Below are 15,149 nucleotides of genomic sequence, written 5' to 3' on the forward strand. Positions count from 1 at the left end.
TGTATTCATTAATTACAGCCCAGCCAGGACTCTGGCTGTTAGTTCTGGGTGGCAACTTCATTTATTCCCACATTAAATGCTTTATTTCCATGGAGCTATTTCTGTCTCACTCCATTACTTAGCTTACCCACCATTAAACCTCCCCAGCCATGTCATCAAGCAATTTTTTTAAAAAAAGAGACCTGCCCCATATTTTTTAAAAAATTAGATAAAATATCCAAGTTATTCTAAAACTTTTAGTTAACCAGACCAGTAGATAGTAAGAGCTAAGCATTTATTGACTCTTACTATGCCCTGAGCATGGTTCAAAGTGCTTTGAATGCTTTAGCCCATTTGATCCACAGAACAATTCTATAAAACAAGTATTATTGTTGTTCTGGTTCTATAAACTAAGCATTAGAAAGATTAAGTAACTGGCCCAAAGCTAAGTAGGCAGGGTCACCACTGGGCTTCAGGTTTGCCTGATTCCCAAGCTCAAGCACTTATGAACAGAACTGTAATGAGTAATTCCAAAATGGTAACTGCATGCCTTAATAGGTCATAGATGGAGATATGCAATGAAAAAACAGGAATAGCATTTGCAGCTAAAGAGACCTTTAAAATATTTTAATCCAATCTCCATACTGAGCAGAGGGGCCCTGGGTCCCCTAGGGGTGAGGCACTGTGCTCAGGGTCACAAAGCTGCTAGAGTTAGAGCCAAGACTGAAGCCCAGGCCCCCTTACTTTCAGCTACACACTCTCCCTGCTAGAGTCTGCTGCTGTCCAAACACCCTATTACACTGGAATTTGTTTTCCCCTGGGTACAGATGAGAGTAGAAGGATCTGTGGAGCGGAGTTAAGTGAATTGAATGTTCCTTCTGCAAATGAAAATGAGAGGCTAATTAGATTCCATAATCACTTTCTCTGATTAAAGCTGCCCTCCCTCCTCCACCAACACCCACACCTCTGATGTCCCTCAGCTGTGACTTAAGGCATCCCCTGCTTAGTCTGAATTTGTCTCCTCCTGCACCTGTCCTGATCATAAAGCCTGACTCATTTCATCCTCTATATCCAGAGACTGAACCCAGCTGGATGTGGCTTGGGAACTTGAAATCATGCTTGTTCTTATTGTTGAAAGTCATCAGGTTCTTACTCTATGAGGGTAAAGTTGTGACTGAGGGGGTTTAAACTTAAAATCTGAGATTTGAAAATCAGATGCCAGGCAAGAAACTGAAATAAGATTAGCCGGTAGGTATTAGGACATACCAATATCTAAAATGAATGCCAAGAACTACAGTGGACCACAGGGGCCACATGCCTCCCTAAAATGAGCAGCTGCTCATCTGCAGCTAGTGACTGCTGTGGTGTCTGTTTCCCTGATGCTAAAATAAGTTCCATGAGGGTGGAGACAGTCTCATACCCTGCTGCATTTACAATACATGAAAGGAGCCTGGCACAGAGTAGGCACTCAACAAATATTTCCTGAATGGATGAGACATCCATTTTGAGCGCTCTACAGGGTATTGTACTCAGGCTACAGGTACATACAGTTCTTGATCTATTAAAGGAGTGCAGTGCATCTGATTGCTCTGGAATAAGGGGAACTATGTAATGATGTTTATTTCAACCAACATAACTGATGGTCACTGCCAGGATGGAGAAAGTGACAGAGAGTGATAAACCCTGCAAAACCCTAGAAAGTACCACACAATGGTAGGAGGAGATCTTGGAAGCAAGGTCTGACTTCGGGCACTGAGAAGTTATGGGACCATAAACAGATCTACTCCTCTCTGACCCAGCTTTCTTCTTTTTAAAAGGAGGGAATGAGACCCAGAGCCTTTAGGTTCCTTTTGGCTTTAATAGGTTTGGCCACCTGTTTTGTGAAAGGAACACCCTAGGAGTCTCAGGAGTCATTAATAAAGAGACAACTGACAGCACAGAAATACATAAGAAACTGCTAGGAACAATTTTACATTGACTAATTGGACAACCTAGAAAAAAATGGACAAATTCCCAAAAACATGCAACTTACTAAGACTGAAACATGATAGAACAGAAAATCTGAACAGACCAATTACTAGTAAAGAGATTGAATTAGTAATGAAAAATCTCCCCAAAAAAGTCCAGGACCAGATACCTTCACTGATGAATTCTACCAAACATTCAAAAAATTAATGCCAACCCATCCTAAACCCTTCCAAAAAATTCAAGAGGAGGGAACATTTCAAATTCATCTTAAGAGGCCAAGATTACTCTCATGCAAAGCCAGTTAAGGACACCATAAGAAAATCATAAACCAACATCACTGATGAACATAGATGCAAAAGTACTGAATGAAATACTAGCAAATTGAAATTAACATCACATTAAAAGAATCGTATACCATGACCAAGTGGGATTTATCCTTCAGATGCAAGGATGGTTCAAAATACACAGATCATAACAAATGTGATATACCCCATTAAGAGAATGAAGGATAAAAGTCACATGACTGGGGTGCCTGGGTGGCTCAGGCAGTTAAGCGTCCAATGCTTGGTTTTGACTCAGGTCGTGATCTCAGAGTTGTGGGATCAAGCCCCACATTGGGTTCCATGCTCAGTGCAGAGTTGGCTTGAGACTCTCTATCCCTCGGCCACTCCTCCCCTCTCAAACAAATAAATAAATCTCTAAAAAAAAATTCATATGATGATCTCAATATAGGCAGAAAAAGCATTTAAGGAAATTCAACATCTTTCCATGATAAAAACTCTCAAAAATAGGTACAGAAGGAATGTACCCTGATATAATAAAAGTCATATATGACAAGCCCATAACTACTAATATCATAATCAATAGTGAAAAACTGAAATCTTTTCCTCTAAAATCAGGAACAAGAAAAGAGTGCCCATTCTTGCCACTTCTGTTCAACACAGTGCTAGAAATTCTAGCCAGAGCAATTAGGCAAGAGAAAGAAATAAAGGCACTCCAATCAAAAGGGAAGAAGTAAAACTGTCTGCTTATAGGTAACAGGATCTTACATAGAGAAAACCCTAAAGACTCCACCAAAAAAAACCCCAAAAAAACTGTTAAAACTAATAAATCAATTCAGTAAAGGTGCAAGATGTAAAACCAACTTACAGAAATCAGTTGCATTTCCATACACTAATAACAAACTATCTGGAAAGAAAATTAAGAAAACAATCCTATTTATGACAGCATCAAAAAGAATAAAATGCTCGGGAATAAATTTAACCAAGGAGGTGAAAGATCTGTGTACTGAAAACAGTAAGACACTGATGAAAGAAATTGAAGAAGACACAAATAAATGGAAAATATCTCATGCTCATGGATTAGAAGAATTAATATTGTTAAAATATCCATACTACCCAAAGCCATCTACAGATTTAGTGCAACTCCTATCAAAATTCCAGTAGCATTTTTCACAGAAATAGAAAAAAGATTCCTAAAATTTGTAATGAACCGAAAAAATCCAGATAGCTAAAACATCTTAAGCAGAACAAAGCTGAAGGCATCATACATCCTGATTTCAAATAATATCACAAAGCCGCAGTAATCAAAATAATGTGTTACTGGCATGAAAACAGACACATAGACCCATGGAACGGAAGAGACAGTCCAGAAACCCACACTTATACAGTCAACTAATCTTTGACCAGGGTGCCAAGAATACAGAATGCGGAAAGGATAGTGTGGCAATAAATGGAGTTGGGGAAACTGGATATCCACATGCAAAAGAATAACATAAGATCCTTGTCTTATATCATACATAAATATTAAAATAAATTAAATACTTAAATGTAATTCCTGAAACCATAAAACTCCTAGAAGAAACCATAGGGGAAAACTTCTTGACAATGATTTTTTTTTTTGAAATGAAACTGAAAGCAAAGGCAACAAAAGCAAAAATAAACAAATGGGACTATACTGAACTAAAAAGCTCTTATACAGCAAAGGATACAATCAACAAAAAGAGAAGGTAACATATGAGTGGGAGAAGTTCTTTGTAAACCATATATTTGATAAGGGGTTAACAAAATATAAAATATAAAAAGAACTCCTACAATTCCATAGCTAACAACCACCACCACCACAACCACGACAAAACCAAAAACAACCAAAGAACCCTATTTTAAAATGGGCAAAGGACCTGAACTGACATTTTTCCAAGTAGAACATACAAATGGCCAACAGGTATATGAAGAAGTGCTCAATATTACTAATCATCAGAGAAATGAAAATCAAAATCACAAGGCACTATCCCCTCACACCTATTAGGATGGCTACCAACAAAAAAAAATCGAGAGATAACAAGCGTGGGTAAGGGCAGGGAGATAGGAATATCTTGCACACTGTTGGTGGGAGTGTAAAGTGACATAGCCATTATGGAAAACATTCTGGATGTTTCTCAAAAAAATTAAAAACAGGACTTGCATATGACCCAGCAGTCCCGCTTTTGGGTACCTATACAAACAGAAGAAGTCAGTATCTGGAAGAGGTAGCTGCACACCTATGTTCATTACAGTATTATTCACAGTAGCAAAGATATGGAAACAGCCTAAGTATCTGTTGATAAATGAATAGATTTTAACATGTGAGATAGACAGATATAAAACAGAATTAAAAAAAAGGAAATCCTGCCCTTTGTGACATGGATGGACCTTGATGACAGTATGCTAATAGGCCAAACACAGAGAAATACTATGATCTCATTTATATGTGGAATATGAAGAAGTCAAACTCACAGAGGCAGAGTGGAATAGTGGCTACCAGGGTCATGGGGGTGGGAGGAATGGAGAGACATTGGTCAAAGGGTACAAACTTTTAGTTATAAGATGGGTAAGTTCTGGGGATTTAATGTACAGCATGGTGACCGTAGTTCATACTGTCTTGTATACATGAAATCTGCTAGATTTTAAGTACTCTCACTCCATTAAAAAAAAAAAGGTAACTATGTGAGGTGACGGATGTGTTAATTCGTTTCACTGTGGTAATCATTTCACAACATACATGTACAGTAGTTCCCCTCTTCTCCATGGCTTCCTTTTCTGCAGTTTTAGTTACCCTTGGTCCAGAAGCAGATGAACTTCCTTTGACATATCATCAGCTCAATAGCAGCCTGACACTACATCACAATGCCTAGGTCATGCACCTTAGTTCACCTCATCAGGTAGGCATTTTTATCATCTCACATCATCACAAGAAGAAGGATAAGTACAGTATAATATTTCAAGAGAGAGATCACATTCATATAACTTCTATTACAGTGTATTGTTATACTTGTTCTATTTTATTATTAGTTATTGTTAATCTCTTAATGTGCCTCATTTATAAATTAAACTTCATTGTAGGTATGCATGTATAGGAAAAAAACATAGTATACATAGTCGGTATATACAGTATAATTAGGATACATAGTTTGGTGCTATGAATGGTTTCTGACATCCCCTGGGGATCCTGGAATTTATTCCCTGCAGATAAAGTGGGATTACTATACATAAAATTATGTTATACATCTTAAAAATACTCAAACTTTATCTTTCAATTATACTTCAATAAAGTTAGAAAAAATAAATAATGTAAGAGCCAAACCCACCACCCACTTCACCTAGCTGATGTCTGAGACACCAGAGCTCAGCAGCCGAGTGAAAGCATTAAATATCTGGAGCTCTAACATCTAATACTACTTCAGACATTATTCCCACAAACAGCTTGATTTCTTCAACCCTAAGATGAGAGCAGCAATAGCAATCTAGACCCAGCGAGGACTTGTAAGATGATATAAGCACATACACATGTGTAAACAGAGTGACTGATGTGTATGCATATAAAGCTAGCCCAGTTAGTGTTCATCATTCATGGATTTCATTCCTGATCTATTTCATGCATGTACTTCTCTTATTCCATCTTGCCAAGATAGGCACTATTTACGGTTGATTCTGCCTCTAAGGAAGAAACCCAGTTCTATCCTCTTATTCTATTCCACATGTGGTATGTGTGTGTGTGTGTGTGTGTGTGTGTGTGTGTGTATACACCCACACACATAGGTGTGACTGTAAGTCACTTTGTAAAATGTCAAGTGTGATCTAGGCACTCATTAATAACACCTAACTCTGCATTTCTGGGTAAATAACTAAATTGCTACTTTTCTTGTGTCATCTCTTCCTGCCTGTGTTGTCACTTTGGTACTTCAAAAGATCAAAATGTGGAAAATCTTTCAGTTCTTAAAAATGCTATCTTCAAAGGAAAAATTCCACAACTGACTTGAACTGACATGAATGACTCCATGTTGTTATTCTTCCATACCAAGGTTCCAAATTTTAAAATGCAATTTGGTGGATTTTTTTCTAATATCACACATAATAATTGGTTATAATTAGGAATAAATTGCTTCTAGGGATGAGAAAAGCATCTAGTTGTGTTAAAAAGAAATGTGCATTTTATGTCAAGGCAACTTATTTATATTAAGTACAGAGATCTGAGTAAGGAACCTAGAAATTTCCTTAGGTAAAGGCTGAGACCTATTTGCACTGGGGCTTCAAGAAGGGAAGATGAAGCATAGGCCAATGAAACTCAAGTTCTGGGACTCATGCCACCGCATATAAAGTGAGATCTGACGTCTAGTTTTTTTTCTCTTAAAAAGTAGACTGAAACCAGAGGTCCTATCAATGAAGATGACTTATGATACAGAAAACTCTAGAAGTATTTGAATGAGCCCAGGAATATTTCACAGGAATGTAATAGCCACAAGTATGAAACACACAAAATAAATTGAACACAAATGAGTGAGATTGTTTCCCATCACGCATGCTTTAGGAGCAAAACATTCTGGTATTTGAGCCTGAGTCTATAAGGCCTAAGCATGAGGATACGTGAGAAGAGATAGGGCTGAGAGACAGACAACCCAGACATCCACGGATGATGTTGTGAGAGAAAGATCAGTATTTCCTGCTGTGGCTCTATGGTCCATAAATCCCCAGCTAATAAGGTACCTATGACAGAGGTGCTCTTTAATAACTTCTAGGGTATAATAATTGATGGCATAGCCAGCTGGTTGCTGTGATCAGAGATAAATTAAATAATCTTTATTGTTTTATGTTTCCTCTAACTCCCTACCCACACCCCACCCAATCCAACCACCTTTCCAGCCTCTCTTAACCAATCCTAAGAGAAGAATTTGTCCGCATTGCTTATCAAAAGACAAGAGCTAGAAGGAAAGAGAGGAAATACAATGGGAAACAAGTAAATGATTCTCCATTCTTTGGGCCAGATATTAGGTGTTTGTTTGTTTTTCAAAGGCGTAACAATTCCTTCCTTCTTGTACTTTCTTGGTCCACCTGTACCAGGTCTAGCAATGGCTAAGCATCCTTTCATTTAGAAAGCAAGCTTTGAAGTCCTATGGTAGACCAGGCTCTGCATCAGTCACTGGGCATGAGATGTTAAAGATAAGGTCATTTTCTCAAGAAGTTCATTGTCAGGGTGGCAAAGAAGAGGCAACAGACACATAGATTGTTGTGACAAAGTGCAACAGATGCCACATGGAGATAAAACTGACAGGACAAAGGACAATGAGGTAAGTGCAGACCAAGTGGGGAAAAACCAGCGTAGGTTTTTAGAAGCAAACAGAAGAGAGGCAAGAAGGGACAGTGTCAGGGGCGCCTGGGTGGCACAGCGGTTAAGCGTCTGCCTTTGGCTCAGGGCGTGATCCCGGCGTTCTGGGATCGAGGCCCCACATCAGGCTTCTCTGCTAGGAGCCTGCTTCTTCCTCTCCCACTCCCCCTGCTTGTGTTCCCTCTCTCGCTGGCTGTCTCTCTCTGTTAAATAAATAAAATCTTTAAAAAAAAAAAAAAAGAAGGGACAGTGTCAGAGAAGGTCTGAGTCGAACAAGCCTCGTTCTGCAATACCTCCCCTGCCTCTTTCTTTCTCTGTCCTGAAACTAAGGGTCCAGCCAGCAATCTAGTGCCTTAAAGCAGAGATAAACCTGGGTGGTTTGCTCTGGCTGTCTCTCACTCCTTCTCTAGGAGCCACCCTTCTTTCACCCAATAACCCAGCAAATAACTCCAAGGTGCTGCCAGGTGCCAGGCAATGTGCCCAGAGCTGAGGACAAAGAGATGCACAAAATACACTCCCTGCCTTTGAGGCTGCAGTCCAGTTAGGATGACAGCCTTGTGAATAGGCTAAAGCCCACCATGGAAAGGGAATGTGATTAGACCCAGCTGCTGGCACCAAACTGCCTAGCTCCATAATCCTGACCCTGCCACTTACTAGCTAGAAGACTTTGAGCAAGTTACTGATCTCTCTGTTCCTCATCTGTATCATAGCAATAATACCAACCTTGCAGGGTTATCGGGAGGATTAGATGGGTCAGTAAATGTTAAAGTCTTAGAACAAAGCCTCGCACTTAAAAGGAAGGGCTGTGCAAGCATTGCATAGAACACTGCATTAATAATATGAACACTCTCATTAATGAACTAGAAACAATGTGCTCTGAAAGCAGAGAGGAAGGAGATCTCTGCCTTGGTGACAGGGAGGCTTCTTGGAGGAGGTGGTATTTAGACTCACTAACAAAGAAGTCTTTGCATCCTTCGTTCATAGGCACCTTCGCAGGAGTAGCCAAAGGTCACTACTGGAATAGAAAAAAAGCAGAGAAAGAAACCCAACAAAGAGAGAGGAGGCATCAGGCCAAGGGTGATGCAGAGGTGGCTTACTGGAGCAGGAGATATGTTCCTGAGCAGTCAACATGTGACAGAATCATATCTTAAGGCACCAGGAAAGGTTCTTATGTAAAGAATCTGGTGAATAGTGTGTAAAAGGCAAATCTTGCTAAGGTGTATTACTACTGACAAATCTATCTACATTTATACACACACATGTTAACTATTTATCTTTATTTGGTTATAGAGACTTTTGCCTACATGGTTGGCTTAGACATGGGGCATGTTACTAAACCTCTCCAAAACCTCAGTTTCATCATCCGAGATGTGGGGATAATAAGAGTGACTCTTTAAGGTGGTTGAGATAATTTAAAGAATCTATTCTCATAAAATACTTGTAAAAGTGACAACATAACAACTATTCAACAACTGATGGTTATTGTATTAACTCATGACGACGCTGAAGTAATGACAGTGATGGTGTGACCATGGGGACACAAGGTCATACATGGGTCACAAAATGCCCTCTTCCTCATTTTAGCTCTTCCAGGGGGTTCGTGTTTCTAATATTTGTAACTCCTCCACTCAGTTTAATACTCTCTGTGCTCTGGCAGTATCTCTTCTTGAAGAAATGTAGCTTAGAATTTTGTTGATTGAATAAAAAATCTAAATGAGTGAACATTTGGAGAGGGGAGAGACAGACATGCTTATTCATTCTGAGTCCTTAAAATGTCTGGCTCTGGCTCTCCACTCATAGACGGCAGCCCAGCAGACAAGGGCAAACAGCAAAGTGATCTGGCTGTGATCAGGTGCGACCATCAATCATGATGAGGGTTGAAATTGAATCAAATGGGGGCGCCTGTGCACACTATTCCGCACTGCAAGCAACACGGAAAACATCTTGTGAAATAAACCAAGTTGCTGGTCATTGGGCAACAATTCCTTCCACCCCTCCCTTATGGCTTGAGCTGTTCCTGGCTCCCAAGAAGAAGAGTAATTCAGAGGCTCACACAAGCACTTCATTATATATCTCACTATCTACAGAAGGTTTCCTAGCCAAAAAAAGACTTAAAAAAGGCAGTAAAATCCTGGAGAAAGGTGATTTATGAAAAGCAGGTAGCGCTGAGCTGGAGGTAAGTGGGCAGCAGGGGCCTGCACTGGTTCTCTGAGTAGGTAGCTGCCTACCATTTGGTAATAATTTCCAGGGTTCCAGGATGCTGAGAAGCCTCCCCATCACCCCCATATCCTCTCCACTCTAACTTGATGACACATGAAATGGCAATGAGCAAGAGTACTTTTTTTATTCCCCATCAAAAAGCAGAACCTGCCCCACAAGAGGTAATCACCAGGCTTATGTTAATGTGAGCAAATTTATCAGCTCCTGGCTGAGAGCCAGTATTGATGGTTCATGGGGGTAGAGAGAGAGAGACAGATGCCCTATAACACACTGGGTTCTTAGAAGTCAGGGACATTGGGAGAGGCATGGTAGGGACAAGAAAGCAGGCAGACACAGAAGAGGGCAACAGGGCCACTGAGAACACTTACCTATTTCATAGCATTACATACAGCTGGCCATGGCCCAGGCCTTGGGGAAGGCAGAGGACTGGGAGAGAAGTAAGAGTGAAGAGAGATGCAGACTTCCAACTTGGAATCTGCCCAGAGGTTTCCTGCCTCCCCGCCCCCCATCAAACATACACAAATGGCAGTGGTAATAAACTCAGATAATGATAGAGTCAGCATTTAAACTCACCATAGAATGCATAAATTACAGGGGAGACTGTTACAGATGCAAAGGCTGGATGCTTTATTGCTGGGGAGAGGATGGATATTCTGCTAATTCGGTATCTCAAACCAGGCAGGGAGTCCCATTCCTGAGACTCCTACAAGGCTTCCTACAAGGAAAAGAAGTCTGAGGCTAGGCTATACCACTGTTGGGCATGGAAGTTGCTCTAGTAGGCTCAGTGATATTTTTTCCAGCCAGACCAAGCACCCCAGGTTCTTCCTTTTCAACATACCTCCCCACTCATACCTCTCTAACTTCACAGGCTGCTTTGCTATTCCTAGAACCCGTCCCACTCTTGCCTCTGCACTGTTTCTGCTGTCGGCATCCTTCTTCCTCAGATAGGCATTTTTCATTCCTTCACCTCCTTCAGGTCTTAGCTCAAAGTTCCTTTCTCAATGAGAATTACCCTAACTACCCTATTTCTAATTACGAACTTCTATTTTCCCCCTTACCTTTGTCCACAGGATTTAGTAACTTTTAACATAGTATATAATTAACTTTTTGCTATATACTTTACTTACTTATTGGGCATATTGCTTATTATCTGTCTCCCTCCACTAAGAAATAAGCTCCATCAAAGTAGGAGATATTGTCTTTTTTTTTTTAGTCTCCCATGCATGCGTACACACACACACGCATGCATACACACACACACACACACACACACACACACACACACACACACTGTGCCTCAGGTGTCTAGAACAGAGCCTGGTACATAATAGGTATTTATTAATTAAATGTTTGCTACACACATTATTTTTTAAAATACCTCTTTTTAGATTGCAGAACTTTCTTCTCAATAGAGGTAACTGAAGTTTGCAAGATAACTGTAACATTCCTCTCTCCTTTCCCAAACTTGTGATTTGTTACAGACTCAGAATGGAATACTCTTACCAATCAGTGCAACACATATGGTTGAGATGCATATATTCTCCCAACAATAAAAGGGGGCTAGAGAAGTCCAGGGACCTGGAGCAAATATGCATCAGTTTAATTTCCACTGTGCTCCAACTTGGAGAGTCATTATATGACTTCCAGAACTGGGAATGAACTTGCATCCTATCTAGTCATTTTCTTTGACAAATAAGGCTTGGGGAAATTGAATAGCTTGCCCCAGCCTGCATATCTAATTAGTGGGAGCAGTGAGATCAAACCTCCATGTCTGTTCATTCTCTATCCAGTATGTGCCTCTCCTTCCCCATGTTGTCTCTTGTGCAGTTATGCAACATAGGTTTTGTATCTACGTGTTCCATGCATCATGGAGAATTCACTCTCTGAGTCATTCCTTTTTAAGGGCTCTGTCAGGGATTCATTTTTATCAGGACCAAGAGTATCCCTGTTTCAGCACCTCCTTAATGGACAGCAGCCAATCCAGCTTATTTTAGTCAGTCTGTGCTGTACTGAACATTTGATTCCTCTCATTTCTATTTACATGATTAGTCAATGCTCATCCTTTGCCGTCAAAAGTAAGCCTTTTCAGAGGACTTGATGACTCATGGCCATTCTTTAGTAACTTGCATGTCTACTGGTCTAGACAGATTGTTAAGCCTGCGGGCATTATAGTGTCAATACCCAAAGCAAATTCTAAAAACTAGTAATTCTTAGGAATTAGTAATTCTTAGGACTTAGTAGACACTTTGATATTAAATAGGTAAATATATATTCATATAAACAAATGAAAATAACTTCCATTCAGTGGCTTTTAAAAAGTATGTTACAAATTTCCAAAAGAGTTGTGAAGTATGCATCATTTCTCAATCTAAATTGACCATAAAGCCTTCTATTGTTCCGTCTCATAGATCTGATGGAAAATGCTCCTCTACAAGGCCAAATATCTAAGAGCAGGAGAGAAAGAGCTATGGGTAGCACTGAAGAAGTAAAGCAGAGGCTAAGACAAATAAAAAAAAATGGCAGGCATGAGTCCAAGAATAGTGGAGCTATAGAAAAGTAAAAATATAAGGATGAATCAAAGATTCACCAGATCTTTCAAGACAAGAGGCTTCTCTCCTAGATCTGGGGAGTAGAACTTCCCCCATAAGATGCCTAGCTGCTCATTAGCAGGGCCCACATCTCTGAAGTTCTAAATACAAATCACCAAGGAGCTGAAATCTACCACTAAGCCTCTGATTTTAGCAGCTTATGCCTTTCCAGTAGAATTACCTTGCCTACTGAAATGGCTCTTACCCAGGACAGGAAAAGTTTGAATAAAATGTATTTAGTTACTATCTAAAGATCTTAAGTCATTGAGCTAAATGCAAGAGTCTTTTGTCAAAAATCATACTCAACTAGATACTGAGGTTTATTACATACTTTCTCCAATTTTCCTTCTCCTTTTATGTAATCTCAGCTGGGCTGATTTGCCTGCATTCTTTACAGTGGAATCTTCTTATTACTCCCAAGACACAACAGAGAATCACCAACCCTGAACAGAGGGGCACATGGCTGCATCTGGATTAGAAAAAGGGGGCTATTTATACCCAAATCAATAGGCAGATTTTAGCATAACACTTGCAGGCTTTCTGCAAAGAGAATGAAAGAAAACAAAATGCACTTCCTTTTCCATTCTTCTTTACTGTATTATTTGCCCCGTAGTATGTTTGTCACATGGCCCAGAGCAATGCGATCTAATAATGATAGGTCTGCTTGGCACAAGGGAGGGGAAAATCCAGCTGCACTGGGAGTTTTCAGGGGATGTCTCAGACAGCTGGCCCAGCCCTCACCCCCTGTGTGTTTCAGGGTAGACAACCAGGATGCTGCTAGTCTCAATTGCTTTGATTCTTCCCAGTGCTAAACTGGACTCTGGGTCAGGGCCATTCAGAGCCCCTTGCCTCTGAACCAGAGGGCCAGAAAACACTGGATAATGCCAAAAGTAAACAAACCTGAAGCCACAGAAGTCTTTGATTCCATTCCAGTTGGGAGGCCCTCCAAGTCGTGCTCAAAACAGCCAGACTGTAGCCTCCCAGCCTGGCTATAAGGAAGAACCAAACAGCCTGCCTCTTTCTGCAGCTTTAATTAACCCCTATGCTTTGTCAACTTAGTACGAAATGCTTTAAGATGAGAAATTTATGAATCAAACACTTGAAACTTTAAAAGGGAAGAATGGGTGGCCCCTACAGACTCCTGAAGGAGGCAGAATAGAGCATGAACTTCCTTTGTACCAGCTCTAGGGAGCGCGTGGGTCATGTTAGCTGCTCCAGGGAGACGCATCAAGACTAGACAAACTGCCAGGGCACACAGCAGAACCACTAGTCTTATAAGTCTGCTTGTGCCAAGTTCTGTTAGTGCCCTCTGTCATTCTCAGGACAAATTTCCCTCTTTCGTCTTATTGCACCTGCTAAGTCTCAGCGCCAGGAACAGTAACTCACGCCTACTCAGTCACTGCATAAAGGCATATAAGAAAATTCCTGGCTGCTGTCACCTGATCCGTTCTCCTATTCATCTTCCAGGACACGCAGCCTGCTGTGAGCAGTGACTGTAGGAAGAGTTCTGATGTCAGAGAAACAGAGTCCAGGGGCCCTCCCACCTCAAAACAGCTAGTAAGATTTCCAATTCCTCTTCCTCCTCCTTGCACTAACTTGTGACCCTGCAATCTGATCAACTCAATGAAACCCTATGTTCACATTCAATTATAGCAAAAGTCCACAACTGACTAATAGACTATCCTCTCCTAAAATTATCATGATAAGTGACTGTTGTATGGATAGAGAAATCTCTGCCAGGGATCCACTGTGCTCTCACTTTAGAATGGGGAAGAAAGTGAGAAGGGCATCACATTTCATCAAAACCCTTAGAAGGGAATATTACAGAGTTCGAAATCATAGCACAGACCATGTATCAAGTCTCAGGAAGAAATTAAATAAAAACAGCTCTTGGTACAGAAAAATATAGCAGACATCAAATATGTAAAATTTTTGGGATTTTAAAAAAGCATTTTATAAAATGTCTCAAGGAGATAAGATGCATTTCTGCCCTTCCATAAAAATGCTGTGGACTAAGAATGCACTTTCTTAATTACTATATTAGGAAAACATCTCCCAGGCAATATGCTAAAAAAACAAAATAAAACCTTAAAGAGATTCATGTCATTATACAAAGCCATGTGTCAAAAGGCAACTTCATTAAGGACTCAAAACTGGATGAGCATTAAAGATGATGGAAGATCTTTATATGCTTAGAATCATGTAGCATGGAACATCTAGTGTGATTTCCTAATATTTCTGACCACCAAAAAAAAAAATGGGACTAGGTCTCTCAAAATCAATACCTAGGTTATGTAAGTTAGGGTAATGCACATAGCTATAACAAACCAATTCCAAAAATTTGGCACCCTTACAAAATAAAAGTGCATTTCTCACTTAAATAGCAATTCCAATGTAGGAGTTTCCAGTAGATAAGCTGCTTTTCTCCACTTGGTGACTGAAAGACCCAAGTTCCATCAAATACCTTGTACCTTTGCTATTCCTCTAGAACCTGGAAACCATCTCTTCTACTCTGGCAGATAGAAAAATAGAAGGCAGAAAAGCCACACCTCTTTTCAATACCCTTGGCCTTAAAGTAACATCATTACTGGGGCCCCTGGGTAGCTCAGTCGTTAAGCATCTGCCTTCGGCTCAGGGCATGATCCCGGCGTTATGAGATCGAGCCCCACATCAGGCTCCTCTGCTGGGAGCCTGCTTCTTCCTCTCCCACTCCCCCTGCTTGTGTTCCCTCTCTTGCTGGCTGTCTCTCTCTGT

Source organism: Ailuropoda melanoleuca, chromosome 8, assembly GCF_002007445.2.
Source record: "Ailuropoda melanoleuca isolate Jingjing chromosome 8, ASM200744v2, whole genome shotgun sequence".
Taxonomy (NCBI): domain Eukaryota; kingdom Metazoa; phylum Chordata; class Mammalia; order Carnivora; family Ursidae; genus Ailuropoda; species Ailuropoda melanoleuca.